Here is a 14,124-nt window from a genome sequence, read left to right on the forward strand (position 1 = left end):
GGAAATTCCATCGCACCTGCGCGCGTCCTCCAGCTTCTGCGCAAGCGCTTTTGCGCCCATATGCCCGCATCTGCGGCCTCTGCCCAAATTCTTCTTGGCGACTTCTGCGTCCCCTTTCTCACTTCTGCGTCCCATTTCTCGCTTCTGCGAACTCGCATCTGCGGTTCCAAATCTGCAGCTGCGATTACACTAGAAGTTGCAAATCTTCAGCAATTCTTTAACTTCAATCCTTGGTCCGTTAACCACTCGAAATCAATCCGAGGACTCCGGGACCTCAACTAAACATACCAACACGTCTTTAACATTATGCGAACGTAGTCGAATCCAAAAATCACCTCAAACAGCATAAAAAAATACGAATTCCACACGGATTCAAGTCTAATGAATTTTGAAATTTCCAAATTCTACAAACGACGTCGAAACCTATCAAACCACGTCCTATTGATCTCAAATTTTGCACACAAGTCATAAATGACACCACGAACCTACTCCAACTTCCGGAATCGGAATCCGACCCCGATATCAAAAAGTCCACTCCCGGTCAAACTTTATAAACTTCTAACTTTCGCCATTTCAAGCCTAATTCTACTCCGGACCTCCAAATCTCAATTCGGACACACTCCTAAGTCCAGAATTACCAAATGGAGCTAACAGAATCATCAAAATTCGAGTCCGAGGTCGTTTATATATAAGTCGATATCCGATCGACTTTTTTCAACTTAAACTTTCAATTAAGAGACTAAGTGTCTTAATTCACTCTGAATTCTCTCCGGACCCGAACCAACTAACCCGATAAGTCATAAAACAATAGCGAAGCACAAAAATGAGCAGAAAAAAGGGGAACGGAGCTACAACTCTCGAAACGACTGGTCGGGTCGTTACACATGGTTTACCTCATCGAGTTAATTAAGTTGACATACAATAATTAGTAAGTACTTTTCATAGCAAGGCTGATATGCATGATAAAAAAGTAGAGTAGTTACCTATTATAGACGATTCAATTATATCGATAGATAAAACAATTATGCTGTCATTGTAATCCATCATACATATGCATGTCAGGTTGATGGGCAGTGTGGTTTTTTTAATTCCTTTTATAGTAGTGAAGTTGTTAAGAATATAAGCAAATGCAAAATAAACCGAGTCTAACGACCATAATCATTAGCAAGTAGAATATATGTGTTAAAACGGAAAAAGTAAAAGTACTGGAGCAAAAACATCAGTTTAACTGATATCAAGGGACTGCATTATTCGTGAAGCTTAAACAACAGGTTAAATTGTACTACTGATAGCGTAATAATTATTTACATTATTAAGGTGATAAGAAAATTAAACCGAATCCATAACGACCATATATATATATAACCACAAGCAATATGCTTAGAAGTTGGATAGCAAAAGTATCGAGCATAAACATCAATTTTATTAAGAAAGAAAACGCACACGCGCACAATAAAATTAAAAGTGACACCTGAATACTTATTAAGTATGATAATAAATGGAACACTACAAGAACATTGACTTTTAACCACCAAATTCTAATGAAAGGATTTGAAACCGATCGTTATAAGTGTATCTATGACGATAATATTCTGCTTTCTTTTGTTGTATTAGGTTGAGATGAATCCATCAAAATCTCAAAAGTTTGAAATGGAATCTACAACGAAGACGGTTAAGCATTCACACGTTGCACCTGGCGCCTTAGCAAGGGGACGAGGGCAAAGCTTTAGAACTTTGGGTTCGGTAAGAGTAAATGCTGAACAGAGACTCCCGATTGGCAAAAGTAAAAATCGTAATGCAGCAGTTTCTTATCTGAACGAGCTAGCCCAGAATAAGAGTCTTGCACCTTTTGGTTTTGATCCTATAGAAGATGATGTTTTCCTCCCGCAAGAAGTTGAAGTGATGCAAGACACTCCGAGAAACGAAATAAGTATTTCACTGTTTCAAGTTGTAATATATTTTTTGTTGTTATTGCACTGGCACTTTTTTATTGTTTGACTTAAATTTGAAATTAGCAGGTCCATGTGAGTCTGAAAAGGCAAAAAAAGTGAGAGGAAAGAACATGTGTAAAAATGTTCTAGGACTTCAAGTTGGAGAAAAGTTGAAGAAGCATTCGACCTCATTTGTGAGACACTTAGGTATATTAGTTCGTGACCGTAATATGTGTCCATTGTGCGTACACTCATGGGCGGACATCGAAGAATATAAGCTGGACCATATGTGGGAAGCTATTACTGTAAGAATTTAAAGTATTACCTTGTTGTTTTGACTTCTCCTTTTCTTCTTTCACAAATGAAAAGAAAATACTAGTGACTTTACATCATTGCATCTATCGAGTTCTTTTTTTTTGGTTTGTAAGAATTCGAAAAGAAAATTAAATGAGTAGAAACATATAGTTTATTGTGCTTTCCAGAAAAACCCCAATATCCTACTTCTTCTGCATCATAAACTGAGAAAAATATCCATTTCTCTTTAGCATCCAAAGGTAAATAAATAAATAAATAAAAATATGAAATTCCTCCTCGCTGGGCAGGAAGTGATACTTAGGGAGATGGACAAGCAACTGTGTAAGATAAGTTTGATATGTTTGTAATGACATTTTTCCATAGTAGTCATCCAGCAAGAATGACACATCAAACTTTCTTGGGCAAACTGAATGAGATAAATTTGATTTCACTCTCTGTAGTCATATCCAATAATTTTTCTTGGACAAGTTATAAATGGTGTACTCTCACTGAGAGTAAATCAACTATGGCCTTCCAAGACATACCGAATACCACTAGGAATAATAAACTGAAAGTAGAAATTCATCAGCATATATAGTTATTGTCTTCTATTTCATTTATAGTAAGCTGTCAGTTGGTACAATGTTAGAGTATATTTGAGGTGACATGATTCTTTATAGTTATTTCAGGTGACTTGATTGACATTCGACATTACTTAATACTGAATTCCACTAGGAATTCTATATGCAAAAGTGGAAACTCCTCGGCATATATAGGTGCAGTCGTTTTGTTTAGCTTGGAAACTTGTCACTGATACTTTGCCTAACAAATTTGTCAATTAGTAAAATAAGGCTTTGTTGGCTAAATCTTTTAGCAGCCTGCTTTCCTACATCAGATAGAGCATGCATGTGCTTAGAGAACGTTGAGCTTTTTGTACAACCACTAATGAATATGTGCCTTCTCCTTTCGATAGAGTTTTTCTCATTTATTAACATTTGTTCCTTAAGATTCACGTTGCTGTGAGTAAACTATTTTTTTGTATGATAGTTTGGTGCATAAACCTAGCGACCAATGATAATCTTTAATGCTTTCGTCTATTTAGGCTTTAAGTTATAGTACAAATAGAAATGATTAAGGATAGCATCCAAAGATCAGTTTCGTTATTGAGTAATAATTAAGATCCAGAATGAGATTTTTCCTCCTAATGAAAGTATTTGCTAGAGATGGAAATCTATAAATATAAAGAACACATCTATAAATCATATCGATGAATCTACTCTCCTCTCATATTGTTTTGGAAATGTTCATATAATATCAAATTATGATGTCGAGCATGTTTTCACATTTAATAATCATGTCATCTTAAGAGATAAATTAATTTGTTACTAGTAACTCTCAAATATTTAATTTCATATTGTTGGTTCAGTTTTTATTTTTTTGTTTATTTAAAACTTTTGAGTTACACCTGTTTGATGATATTTTTAAAATATTATAGGACAAATTTGATAGTGCTGACATAAATGGTCAAAGAGATAATGTCTTGAAACATAAAAAAAAGGTTATGGAATAACTGGAAAGGGTCGTTGCGCATGATTGTGAAGTCTAAGCCATTGCGCGACGTTCTAAAGGATGTGCCAGAGAGGTCGACAAGAGTGATTGAGAATGGTTGTTCAAGGAGCACTTCTTATTTGAAAAGTTTAAGGTATGGCTTCATAAATATTTACAGCATCTTAATTTTTTAAGCGGAAGATCACACCTTCTATTTTCTGTTGTTGTTATAGGATAGTGATGTTTGGCTATAATTTCATATTTTTAGTACATTACTTACCTTACATTTTAGGTGCTTTAATGCTAAACTATACTATATGTGTTCTTAATTGAGTTTATTTTATGTGTAGGTATATTGAGATGAAATTGGAGCTAAGTAAATATTTAAAGTGTAATTCATGCACTAAAATAATAGGCTTATGATTATATAATGATAAGGTAATAATTGAGGACAAAGACAAGAAACAGAATGAAAAGCGAAGCAGGAACAGGCGTAGCGAGGGATTTTGCTCGCAACAGTTCTCGCGTCGCATAGTGGAAAGCGAGATGGAGAGCTCGCGTCGCCTGGGTTAAAGCGAGATCAAGCTCGCGTTAGAGCTTGCGAGGCACAGTATACAGCGAGGTGAGGCACGCAATGAAGATCACGCCGCGAGTCCTGAGGTGAGATGGAGCGTGCATTTGAGCTGGCGCCGCGCGGTCTGTGGCGAGGTGTTCGCGTGCTCCGGGTTTTAAAGCCTATTTTGTCTCCTTTTTGATTTTCGACTTGGTTATTTCATCTAGGTCTTTTCCCTACACATATAAATAGGCATTAAACATCATTTTTAGAGGAGATTTTGGCGACCGGAGGCAAGAACATCACGTGGAACACTTTTATGAGGAGAGAATCATCGAGTTCTTCATTCTTTCATCTTTTCTTTGTAATTTGTTTCTGCAAAATACTTAAAAATTGTTACTACGAATATGGGTAGCTAAACTTCTAATCTAGAGTTTGATGGAACCTATTGGAGGATGATTTTCTACTAGGTTTAATATAGATTTGCCTTTGCTTTTTCTCTACTTATTCAACTACGTTTACATTGTGGTTGATTGAAGAGCTCTCAATCGACTGTGCCTATTTAGTATGTATTGCTGGGAAAAGAATACATATTTAGGTAGTTGTTGAACAACATCACTCCTAACGTACGTGAGCACTTAATACAGAGGGTTTAAAGGTAGGATTAGGAATAACAAAATCTTGGTGCGATCCTAGTGAGCGGTGAATTAGAACCAGCTAGCGTAGTTTGGAAGAATACGTCTAGTAAATTGTGGTAGTTACTCTGAAGAGAAATATGATACTCAAAATACTCACGATCGGTAGAGAATACTTAGGCAAATTTATAGGAAACGTAGCGAGGAGGATTCCGACAATAGGGGAAATCATAACCTTAGACTGTTCCAAATCTTGTCCACAACCTTTCCTCTGTTAGTTATAAATTACTACATTTTAATTACTTTGCTCTTAGTTATTAAACACTCAATTCATTATTTAATATTTTTGAAGGTTGATTACTTGAATTCATACGAGTCTAGTGGTTGTAATTAGTAGGTTAATTCCCTGTGGGATTCGACTCCGGACTTGTAAACCAGATTATATTTGTAACGACCGCTAGACCTCTTAGGAGGCATAGTTGGGCATGATCAAATTTTGGCGCCGTTGCCGGGGAATTAACGGTGTTATTAATTACAACTAGAAGAATTTCTAGGATTCTTAGTTTAATCAATTTTTTTCATTTTAAATTAATTATATTGAAAGTCTAACGTTTGTACTCTTGGGTGTTATAGGTGCATGCCTAGAAACTCCTCAAGAACTGGTGCACTATTTGAAGCATTATCGAATCCTGAGAAAGTTTTCAAGCCATTAAATCGTGCAAACAAGAAGAACAAACGGCAACAGAACTCAACAGAACGAATCAAACTAGACATGGGTGACGTAATAGACGACCAAAACAACCGAAACAATGTGACTGGCCTGAACAATCAGGGTGTAGCACCTCTTGTTCCAGAAACGACCTTGTATGATTGGGCACAACCCACCGCTGAAAATTTGGCATCCGCAATTGCAGTCCCGAACATACAAGCGGAGACATTTCAATTCACAAACAACATGCTACATCTGCTGCAGAACAAGGGACTGTTCTCAAGGTCATACATTGAAGATCCACAGCAGCATCTAAAAAATGTTTTGTCAATTTGTGTCACTCAAAGACAACCAAATGTGACACCGGAAGCAATCAAACTGTTATTGTTTCCATTCTTAGTCACTGGGGAGGCTCAGACTTGGCTCAGTTCGCTCCCCATAAATTCCATCACCACATGGGAGGAATTGGTCAAGCAGTTCTTGAATAAGTTCTACCCACCAAATAAGAATGCCAAGCAAGTTGATGAGATATTGAGCTTCAGGCAGAAACCAATTGAAACACTACAAGAAACGTGGGAGAGGTTCAAGGGGATGCTGGTTAAGTGTCCACATCATGGCATTCCAGATCAGATGTTGGGACAAAGGTTTTATATGGGATTGGCAGATAGCTTGAAGGCCAATGTTGATGCTTCAGCAATAGGAGCATTTTTGAGCAAATCATTTAGAGAGTGTAAGGTCCTGCGAGATAAAATGGCTCAAAACTCAGGATGGATGACAAGAGACACTATAATCACCCTTGTAGTTCACTCAGTGGCTTTGGACCCAAAAAACTCCATAGCCAAGAATATGGCCACTGTGATGATGCAAATGAGTATCCTCACCAAGAAGATTGACGAATCAGGCCAGAAGCAGGTACATATAATTGACATGACTAATGAAGGCTTATGTACACCATGTATTAACCAACCATATGTGGGCTCGTGAAGTGGTGAAAGTGATAACCAGAAATATCAGGAAAATATGAACTATGTGGGCAACTATGGAAGACAAAGGCAAGGTGGTCAGAATTGGGGGCAGCAAAATCAGCAGTATAGACCGGCACAACATCAGTATAATAATAACAACAATCCTGGAGCTATGCGACCACAGGGTCAAGTTGTGCCTTACCAAAGATACAATCAGCAAAATTAACAGCTAGCTTATCAACAGCCTTAACAACAACAGATAGTGAGACAAGATGATGGGTTGTCTGAAATTAAAGGTATGCTGCAACAACTGATTGGGTCCAATGGAAAAATGCAAGAGAAGGTGGAAGCACATGACTCGGTGATAAAAGGTATTTAGATTCAATTAGGGCAGATATCAATGGCTCTGAATAATCGTCCCCAAGAGACGTTACCTGCAGATACACATGTCAATCCAAAAGTGCAGGGCCCGAAGCAGCTTATGGCAGTGAGTCAACGAAATGGTAGAGATCTTGATCTAGAGCAAGCAATTGCTCGAGGAAGCTGACCAACTGAGATACTTATGCCAGTACCAATTGGGTTAGATGATTCAACAGGGTTAACAGAGGTAACAGTACAACATGCACAAGAGGAAACAAACAAAGAAAAAGAGGTTGCGGAGGAGACTGAGGTAGTGCAATAGAAGGCATTAGAAACAGTGCCCAAGCAGGATCAAACTCAAGTCACAGGAAAGAAGCGATCTCCAACACCCTTCCCACAGAGATTAGCCAAATATCAGAAGGATTAGCAGTATAAGAAATTCATGGAGATGTCGAATAAAATCCAGGTGAACATTCCATTGATTGACGCCTTGTGGGAGATGCCTGTGTGCAAAATTGATGAAGGACTTGATGTCTCGCAAGGTCAACATTCAATACTTCGCCACTGTTACACTAACTCAGACATGCAGTGCTGTCGTGACAAGAGCCATAACTTAGAAGTTGTCCGACCCAGGGAGTTTCACAATCCCATGCACAATAGGCAGCTATGCTTTTGCTAAAGAATTTTGTGATTTGGGGGTGAGCATAACCTTGATGCCCTTGGATATCTATAAAAGGTTAGGCACTGGAAGAGCAAGACCCACGTCCATGTTACTACAGCTAGCCGACCGAACGGTGAAGAGGCCATCAGGTATACTTGATGATGTACTGGTGCAGTTTGGAAAGTTTGTATTTCCAGCAGATTTTGTCATTCTAGATTGCCGGGTTGACGAGGAGATTCCCATAATTTTGGGAAGGCCATTCTTGGCCACTGGAAGAGCTCTAATTGATTATGAAACTGGGGAGCTAATGATGAGACTGAATGATGAAGAGATAACACTTAATGTGCAAAAGTCTATGCGGCGACCCAGTGAGTTTGAAAATTGCTCTTTGATAGAAGTTGTGGATGTGATCATGGAGGAAGATGATGAGGCACTTAATAAAAAAGATCCTCTTACGGCCTGCCTCATGAACTTAGAAGAGGTAAATGGTGAGGACATGGCAGAGTGGGTGTTGGCTCTTGAAGGCCAAGGATACTGGAAAAGAGAGCTTGAATTCGAGTCTTTACACTTAGAAGAGAGACAGACTCCTCCAGCTAAGCCATCGATCAAAGAGCCACCACAGTTGGAATTGAAACCACTACCATCTCACCTCAGGTATGCTTTCTTAGGACCTAACTCGACTTTACCTGTTATTATCTCATCTGGTTTGTTAGATGTACAAGCAAAACAACTTTTGTAGGTGTTAATAGAGTGCAGAACTGTAATTGGTTGGACCATTGCAGATATTAAGGGGATCAGCCTGGCCTTCTGTATGCACAAAATTTTTCTGGAAGATGGGCACAAACCATCCAGAGAACATCAAAGAAGGTTGAACCCCAACATGAAAGAAGTCATGAAAAAGGAGGTGATCAACTGGTTAGATGCGGGAATCATTTTCCCCATCTCCGACAGCAACTGGGTTAACCCAGTTCAGTGTGTGCCAAAGAAAGGTGGAATGACAATTGTGCAAAATGAGAACAACAAGCTGATCTCAACAAGAACAGTCACAGGATGGCAAATTTGTATGGACTACAGAAGATTAGACAAAGCCACTCGAAAAAACTATTTTCCACTGTCATTCATTGATCAGATGCTAGACAGATTAGCGGGGAGGTCCCATTTTTGCTTCCTAGATAGATACTCAGGGTATAACCAGATCTCTATTACCCCACAGGATAGAGAGAAAATGTCGTTCATCTACCCGTATGGCATCTATGCCTTTCGGAGAATGCCGTTTGGCTTATGCAACGCACCCGCCACATTCCAAAAGTGCATGATGACCATTTTCATATATATGGTAGAGGAAATAATGGAGGTTTTTATGGATGACTTCTCAGTGGTGGGGAACGCATTCGATGATTGCCTCATGAACGTGAAAAGAGTATTGAAGAGGTGTATGGAGACTAATCTGGTACTGAACTGGGAAAAATGCCATTTCATGGTACAAGAAGGTATAGTCTTGGGACATCTAGTGTCAAGTAAGGGTATTGAAGTGGACCGTGCTAAGGTTGATATAATTGAGAAGTTACCTCCACCCACTTCTGTCAAGGCTATAAGAAGTTTCCTTGGTCACGCCGGCTTTTATAGGCGGTTTATAAAAGATTTCTCCAAAATTGCGAAAATTTTATGTAAATTGCTTGAAAAAGATCACCCCTTTGTGTTTTCTGATAACTGTTGGGTAGCGTTTGAGGAGCTAAAAAAGAGACTGGTGACTGCACCAATCATAGTGGCACCCGACTGGGGACAACCTTTTGAGTTGATGTGTGATGCAAGCAACTATGCTGTGGGAGCAGTTCTTGGGAAGAGAAAAGATAAAGTCATGCATCCAATCAACTATGCAAATAGAACCTTGAGTGGTGCCCAACTGAATTACACAGTGATAGAGAAAGAGATACTAGCAGTAGTGTTCGCTTTTGACCAAATCAAGTCATACCCGATAGGCTCAAAGGTAATTGTTTATACTGACCATGCTGCTCTCAGGTACCTAATTGAAAAGAAGGAGTCAAAGCTGCGCCTAATTCGATGGGTGCTACTGCTGCAAGAGTTCGACTTGGAAATCCGTGACCGAAAGGGAACGAAAAACCAAGTTGCTGATCATTTGTCCAGGCTTGAAGGAGCTGAAAAGAAGGTTGAGGTGGAAGAGATCATGTAGACTTTCCCAGATGAACAAATTTTAGCCACGAGCCTTAAGGTAACGCCATGGTATGCAGATATTGCAAATTACGTGGCAAGCGGTATTGTTCCCTATGACATGTCCTTTGTGCAAAAGAAAAAGTACTTTCGTGATTGTCGCATGTATTTCTAGGATGAACCATATTTGTTTAGGATTTGTATTGATAACATGATCCGGAGATGCATTCCCGAGATAGACCAACCTTCTGTTTTGAAGGCATGTCATGCTTCCCCGTATGGAGGTCATTTTGGATGAGTAAGGACAACTGCTAAAGTGTTAGAGTCGGGTTTTTATTGGCCGATGTTGTTTAAAGATGCACACTTCTGGATGAAAAGCTGTGATGACTGCCAACGGACAGGGAATATTTCACGCCAACATGAGATGCCCATGAACCCAATTCAAGAGGTGGAAGTATTTGATGTATGGAGAATCGATTTTATGGGACCATTTGTCAGCTCATATAGTAACAAGTACATACTGGTAGCTGTGGACTATGTCTCGAAATGGGTAGAAGCCGTGGCACTTTCAATAAATGATGCGAAGGGAGTTATTGGTTTCTTGAGAAAAAATATCTTCACCCGATTTGATACTCCAAGAGCGATCATCAGTGATGGAGGCACCACTTCTGCAACAGGGCCTTTGCAAAGTTGTCAGAGAAATATGGCGTTCGCCATAAGGTTGCTACTCCGTACCACCCACAAACAAGTGGGAAAGTGGAGGTGTCAAACAGAGAAATCAAGAGTATTTTGACCAAAACTGTAAATGTTACTCGGACTGATTGGGTGAGAAAATTGGATGATGCGCTATGGGCCTACCGCACTGCATTCAAAACTCCGATTGGCATGTCATCGTACAAATTGGTGTTTGAAAAAGTATGTCACTTACCGGTGGAGTTAGAGCATAAAGTCTTCTGGGCATTACGACAATTAAATCTGGACTTGGAGGCCGCTAGAACGAGTATAGTCACCGAGCTGCATCTTGACGAGTTCTATTACCATGCTTTTGAGAGTACAAGGTTATATAAGGAAAGAATGAAGCTGGTGCATGACAAAAACATTCTTGAGCAAAGTTTTAAACCTAGAGATATGGTATTATTATACAATTCGAGATTGAAGTTGTTTCCGGGAAAGTTGAAGTCAATATGGTCAGGACCATTCCATGTGCGAGAGATGCATCCCACCGAAGCCGTAGAAATTGCATCAGAAGATGGTTCTCGCAAGTTTAGAGTCAATGGTCAAAGGTTGAAACATTACTTGGGCATGAATGAGGAAAATGTGGTATCGATGACTCATTTGCAAGAGCCAAAAATGTTGAGTGAACCTTAAATTTGATTGTCTGTGTCGTGCCGCGACGTGAAATCGGGTGCTTGTTGGGAGGCAACCCATCTTTACTGCTTTCTTCTATTTTTATTTTTATATTATAATTGGCGTAGTATTTGTTTTTTTTTGTAGGATTATACGCATGGGAGAAAAAGCCATTGGAAGAGTGCAAAAGCGAGTTAGATAAGATGTCACACTAAGGACCATGCCTGGGAGAAGTCTGAGTACCCCGTGAGCCATGATTGCTTCGCCCTTGGCCTTTCAGGGAGTTTATTGTCCACCCTCATTATTGTTTTGCTTTATTTATGCATTGGGTACACTGCACTCTTTTAAGTATGGGGTGGGAGAATTCTCTAGATAATTAGTAGTGGGATATAGAAAAATGTTAACATCTTATTTCTATTTTCGTAGTTGTGTAGTATTTTAGTAGCTATGAAAAATCAAAAAAAAAAAACAAGTAGAAAGATTGGACCTTTCCCGACGATGGATCTCCTAGACAGTTTTCTTGAGGGAGTTAAGTCTAAAGAAAAAGGACAAAAAGATTTTCTTTGTAGGTAGTATAGTAATTTCCTCTTGATTTTTCTTCGTGCCGCAGTTCTTTTTCAAGGATTTTGTTTGAACCGGGTGTGGTGTAGTTAGTTTTATTTATTTTAGGAGTTGGATCCATTGTGAGATGAATTGAATTGAAGAAATATCTCTTGACTTTGTTATATCTTGAGAATAGTGAGTACTTTAGTTGTGACGCTTATGCTCAATTTTTGACTCTTGTATAAGTACCTTAAATTTGCTTAACTGCTTTGACTAGAGTGTCTTGATGAATCTAATCCTGAGTGAGTTATGTGCCATGTGTGTGTGAGATTTGTGTGTAATTCTGTGCATTGCATTTGATGTCTAGAACTTGCCCCGTATGTTTGCAAAGCGAAATAGTAGTTTTGTTCAGTCGTGGAAGTGATATAGGCGTTTCTTTGTTGAGCCAGTTATATGCTTTTACCCACCTAATTGTTATGTATCGTAGTTAACCCTTTGAGCCTGTAATCCTGCTTCTTTGGCAACCACATTACAAGCTTTACCCATTTGTTTGAATTAACTATCTATTTGAACCTTTTAACCTCTCATAAGCACTTGAATTCTTATGAACTTTGTAAAAGTTAAAGTGTGGGGTGGTTGGTTTGGTTTTTGAGTGGAATTAATGAAATAAGGATAAAGGTGCATTGTTTTGAAAAAAATAAGAGCCACTTGAAGTGAAAAAGAAAAGAAAAAAATAGTTGTATTGCATGAAAAATATTCCTTGATAGTGGTGACTCTTGATGTAATTGTACTTAAAGATGTATGAAGTTAATATACATTGATGTGATGGTGGAGTATGGTTTGACATAAGTATGGGTTTGAATGTTAAAGTATATGTATTAAAGTACTTAGTGAGGTGTAGCGACTCTTATATCCAAATGTATCTTACCCGACCCGCAACCTACATTACAACCAATTAAAGTCCTATTTGATCCTAGACTGAATGAGCTCGATTAATAGAGTAATACACTACGGGCAAGCCTATATTGCATTCTTTGTGGCATATGAATGTTATTTCTGAGAGTGAGTGAATTCTTCCTATCTTGAGTTCCTATGTTCTTAAATTTTATTGTGTGTGGAACTAATTTCTTTTGTTGTGTGAGGGCACTTGATTCATGAAGAAAAGATAATATCATTGACCTCTATGTTGGAGTAAGTAAGTGAGTTATAAATAATGCATGGTACTTGTGAGCCAAATTTTGAGGTGAAGATATTACACTCTTGTGCTTAGTCTATTTTAAAGATTCTTGGTGTGATGAGTTAGGAGAATTATTTAAAAAGGTCGTGTCTATATAAAGTGTAGTTTGATTGCTCGAGGACGAGCAACATTTAAGTGTGGAGTAGTGATGTTTGGCTATAATTCCATATTTTTAGTGCATTACTTACCTTACATTTTAGGTGCTTTAATGCTAAACTATATTATATGTGTGCTTAATTGGGTTAATTTTATGTGTAGTTACATTGGAGATGAAATTGGAGCAAAGTAAATATTTAAAGTGTAATTAATGCACTAAAACAATGGGATTATGATTATATAATGATAAGGTAATTATTGAGGACAAAGACAAGAAACAGAATGAAAAGCGAAGCAGGAACAGGCGTAGCGAGGGATTTTGCTCGCAACAGATCTCGTGTCGCACAGTGGAAAGTGAGATGGAGAGCTCACGTCGCCTGGGTTAAAGCGAGATCAAGCTCGCGTTAGAGCTTGCAAGGCATAGTGTACAGCGAGGTGAGGTGCGCGGTGAAGCTCGCTCCGCGAGGCCTGAGGCGAGATGGAGCGCGCATTTGAGCTGGCGCCGCACGGTCTGTGGCAAGGTGTTCGTGTGTTCCGGGTTTTAAAGCTTATTTTGTCTCCTTTTTGGTTTTGGACTTGATTATTTTGTCTAGGTCTTTTTCCTACACATATAAATAGTCATTAAACACCATTTTTAGAAGAGGTTTTGGCGACCAGAGGCAAGAACATCACGTGGAACACTTTTTGGAGGAGAGAATCATCGAGTGCTTCATTCCTTCATCTTTTTTTTGTAATTTGTTTATGCAAATTACTTGAAAAATTGTTACTATGAATATGAGTAGCTAAACTTCTATTGTATTAAGAAACCCCGTCTTTGTTTAAAAGAAATTGTTTGACTTGTTTATTTAAATGGGAAGGGAGGCAAAGATAGTAATCCACTAGATATAGCGACTATTTTTTTTTAGACTCATAAGAAGGACGATAAGCTTGTCGAACCTAAAACCAATGGAAAATATGTATGTTGATTGTTAAATTTCATTTTACACCCTTCCATTTATCAAAGTATTGCATTATTTCAATGATTATAATCTTTTAGGACGAAATTCAAGAACTTGTACAATCCGAGTCATCTCTTT

The 14,124-nt window shown here is 38.5% G+C and overlaps 1 non-coding gene across 1 annotated transcript; it reads right to left on the minus strand.

Annotated features, from left to right (window-relative positions):
- Positions 1–6,183: 6,183 nt before the first annotated feature.
- LOC142169255 (small nucleolar RNA R71) lies at positions 6,184–6,290 on the minus strand. Its single transcript, XR_012698965.1, has one exon. It is a non-coding gene; the product is annotated as a small nucleolar RNA R71 (small nucleolar RNA).
- Positions 6,291–14,124: the final 7,834 nt, after the last annotated feature.

Source organism: Nicotiana tabacum, chromosome 14 (genome assembly GCF_000715075.1).
Source record: "Nicotiana tabacum cultivar K326 chromosome 14, ASM71507v2, whole genome shotgun sequence".
Classification (NCBI taxonomy): domain Eukaryota; kingdom Viridiplantae; phylum Streptophyta; class Magnoliopsida; order Solanales; family Solanaceae; genus Nicotiana; species Nicotiana tabacum.